This window comes from Quercus robur, chromosome 4, assembly GCF_932294415.1.
Source record: "Quercus robur chromosome 4, dhQueRobu3.1, whole genome shotgun sequence".
Lineage (NCBI taxonomy): Eukaryota > Viridiplantae > Streptophyta > Magnoliopsida > Fagales > Fagaceae > Quercus > Quercus robur.
The window spans coordinates 37,713,419-37,717,256 of record NC_065537.1 but is presented as its reverse complement, the minus strand read 5'-3'; the positions used below and the strand labels follow the sequence as shown (position 1 = coordinate 37,717,256).

The 3,838-nt window shown below is 31.6% G+C and overlaps 1 long non-coding RNA gene across 2 annotated transcripts; it reads left to right on the top strand.

Moving 5' to 3' along the window:
• Nucleotides 1-1,114: 1,114 nt before the first annotated feature.
• LOC126724442 (uncharacterized) lies at nucleotides 1,115-2,443 on the top strand. Of its 2 annotated transcripts, none has more exons than XR_007654987.1 (3): nucleotides 1,115-1,261; nucleotides 1,697-2,032; nucleotides 2,172-2,443. It is a non-coding gene; the product is annotated as an uncharacterized LOC126724442 (long non-coding RNA). The 2 variants fall into 2 exon arrangements; XR_007654986.1 differs by having other exon boundaries at nucleotides 2,206-2,438.
• Nucleotides 2,444-3,838: the final 1,395 nt, after the last annotated feature.

The window sequence follows — 3,838 nt, the reverse complement described above, 5'->3', positions numbered from 1 at the left end:
CCCCTTCAGGCCTAGACTATGCAAGCTACTCCAAGATCTAATCCTCTTCGGTCCTCGAAAATTTGCAGATTCTGGCAACGTTTTGCAAATTCTGGAAAATTTTACCACTAACCAAATCAACCCAACCAACACCCAAACCCGAAACCAACTTAACCGATTGATGTCAGCCATCGATTTCGAGTCCCTCCACCTGATGCTAGCAGGTCAAGTCTGGGTTAGGTCCAAAACCGACCCTACCCGACCTGACCTGTGGATAGGCCTAGGTACATATAATGGGATATATTTTAGGGGAATAAGTGTAAAATAAGATATAGTTTGTGGGATAAAGTGTAATTTCCCCAACTATTTAAGCTTATATAAAAGGATTAATAAAATTTTTGTAAAATTTAATAAGTAATAATAAATAAATTAATAATAAAAGGATTAGATGAAGAATTTGAATCCTAATCAAGTTAGGATTTTTATCAATAATAATAAATGGATTAAATGAAGAATTTGAATCCTAATCAACTTAGGAATTTTATTAGCATTAAATGAAGAATTTAAATCCTATATCAATAATAAAATAAATGAAGAATTTGAATCCTAATCAAGTTAGGATTTTTATTATATAAAAGACAATAACACACTATTTTTATTTTTTAAAAATTACTGCAATTTGGTGGTACAGCCACTTATGCGGCTTCTAAACCCAAATTTTATTATATAGTGTACTATATATATATATATATATAGTCATATAGATTAGAGATTATGTATCATTATTATAATATAAATTAGATATTAGATTTAATATGTAATATATTCATACATATTTTATTTATGTTTTTTTAATGCCAAAATTGAATACGTTTCTTTAACCTTAAACCCGAATAAGGAAGAATTTAACTAAATCAACGGAAAGCCCCAAGTTGCCAAAAGACCGAGTAATGCACGGTTAGTTTCTCTTCTTTGACATTACACGCAATCAACGGTCATCTAATGCTCTCAATATTTTGAACCGGATATTTCTGAACCTTCTTGGGCTTTGGCCCATTTTGAGCCTCTGTTTACCTTCTATTTATTTTCCTTTTTTATTTTATTTTTTTATTTTTTAGCTCTCCTTTGGGGTAGCTCGTACTTCGTACTCTGAAAATTATGTAAATATTAAGTTAAGAGCACGGAAATCGTTTATTACAAAACATTTGTGCAATCTGAAGTCATTGAATTCAGCCACTTGCTTTGGTTAATCAGTGGAGTGCGATCCTTCATTCTTCACCAGGTAAGTTTTTTATTCATTTTTTTGTCCTCTTTGTATTATTACAGATTTAAAAAAAAAAAAAAAAAAAGAAGATTATTCTTAGAAACCCAAGTGATTCCCATAGAAAAATACAATCAACCTTTATGATACAATGCAACATGGATGCAAAACAGGAGCAAGAAATCATTAGCCTATTCTTCAAAGCCTTTGGTTGAATGATTAGTTTTGGCCATTTTACATACATGTGGCAAGTGGAACTTGTTGATGACACGTTGAATTTGCATGTTCATTCTGTTTCTGATTTAATATTTTCCATGAATGGACACCACTATGAAATTTTTTAGTATTGGGCTCAATTTCGTGTTGTGAATATTTTCATTCATTTCTGCAATTTCTCTTCTTCCTTGTAAATCAATGCAACAAAAGTAAACATTAATGACCATATTCATTATTCAGGTTGTTACTCACAGCATATATGGAAGAACCTGCTAAAGAAACAAATCATGAAATTGAGATGATGCAAGAAGAGAGAGAAAATGATGATTGCAATCCTAAACAACTGCCGAACACATCTTTTCTATCTGAGCTGAACCTCTTAATGGTGTTATTTTCAGCATTTTCTTTACTTGATGATGAAAGATTAAATTACATAGAGAGCAAAGGCAAAAATGCAAAAGACCAAGAAGCTAAAGTTTGCATATCAAGAATACACAGCAACAGACGCGAAGTAAATGAAGTCAAGCTCATGAAGCCATCAGCACCTAGGATTCACACAACCATACGCGATTCCAGGTACAATTTTGGATGTCTTTCACAAAGATTCTACAAATTTACATCAGAGTACTTTACTCTCTGTAGCAAACAAAGCTGCAATTTTCTTGTCATCCAATATCAAGATATTAATTATGTCTTCCTCTTGCTATATGTTCAGGCATGGCAGAAGAATGTAACAGAAAATGTTTAAGGCATGGCAGAAGAACGTAACAGAAAATGTCTACCAAGAAAGGAATGCCGGTCACCAGGAGAAAAAAGAATGCAAAGATCTGACTCAGGATCTCTATTTGTACTGTGTATGACCATCGGTAAAAGCAAACCGCAAAATGTTATAAAAATTTTTGCTCCATTAAGTTCTTTTGTATATTTTTAATCAAATAACTATTACATTATCCTTATTATTTTATTTTAAATAAAAAGCTTAAATGATAAATAAGTTTCAAATTCTGGAATAATAACTCCAGATTTTCACCAAAGGAGTGACACATACATGTTGGCACCAGCTAACCTCTAAACAAAAATAACTACAGGTGAAAGGTTATTGGAATCTTCCTTTTGCAATGAACAAGGGAGAATTTAGTGACCATCTTTCAGACACTTAGAATCTAAAATTAACTATAAACTCAACAGGTTTCTTGCACAGCAACTCATCAGTAGTTCTTATTCTACCTTTTAGATAGTTCAAACTCATCAAATAAAATCACACAACATACAAGAATAGTTCTCAACTTCTCATTCCATCCCCTCTGCTTGTAAACTTTTCTATTCATCTTCATCCACAATTAGGCCCCATTTGGAACATCTACATTTAAGTTACCTTTTGACTTTTGTCTACAAATAAATTTGTTTTGCATCTGAGACCTTGCTTTTGGACTTTGGATCCTCTACAACAAAGTCATTCAGTCGAATGACACCTCTTTTAATGGCTAGAAAAAATGGAACTGTGACTAGTACTTCAAAAGGTTATCTTTTTTGTTTAACATTAATATCTGATTTTTTTTTTTTTTTCAACCTCTTCCTCTCTCGACCCACTCTTTGTTTCTAATTCATAGCTGTCCTGTTAGTGCATTTGGTTCTGCTTCTGCTAAAGCTGTGAATAATATGTTATTAAATTTGTGAATATTGCAATTGAAAAAAAAAGTTGTGAATACTGTGTTGTGTGGTATTAAATTTGCATCACAGTCGCTCTCTAAACTTCAATTCTTCTGTATGTGTATGATCATACGCATTATGTATGGTAACTTTTCAGGAACTTTATGCATGTAAATGAAGGAATGAGGAAGGCCCTAGTACCACTGATCCAGATGAAAATGCTTGAACGAATAGCTAACATGCTTTAGAATGCTCATCATAATTGATTTTCCCAGATGGAAAATCTTTTGTAAAATTAGTTGGACCATGAGTTAGATAAATTTCGTGAGAATTTGTAAAATTATATTGTCTTCTTACAATTTTTTTTGGCTGAAAGACTTTTCCAAGTACTATAATTACACAAACTTCAATTAGAGAATTAATTTTTTCCATCATTTTTTTTTTTTGATAAATAGAGAATTAATTTTTTCCATCATTAAACAAAATGTTATTTATAAGCATAATAACTTCTCAAAAAAATAAAAACAACTTTGTAAAAAAAAAAATGTCATTAAAAAGAATAACATTAAGGTAGAAGTTATAATCAAACCAGTAGAGAATCTAAATGGGGGATAAAAAACTATCTACAACTAGAATGGATCCACTTGAGAGAGAGAGAGAGAGAGAACCCACTCAGGAACATGTCATTGCAAATATTCTCAAGAAAAAAAAAAAAAAAAGCTCTCTTAGCTC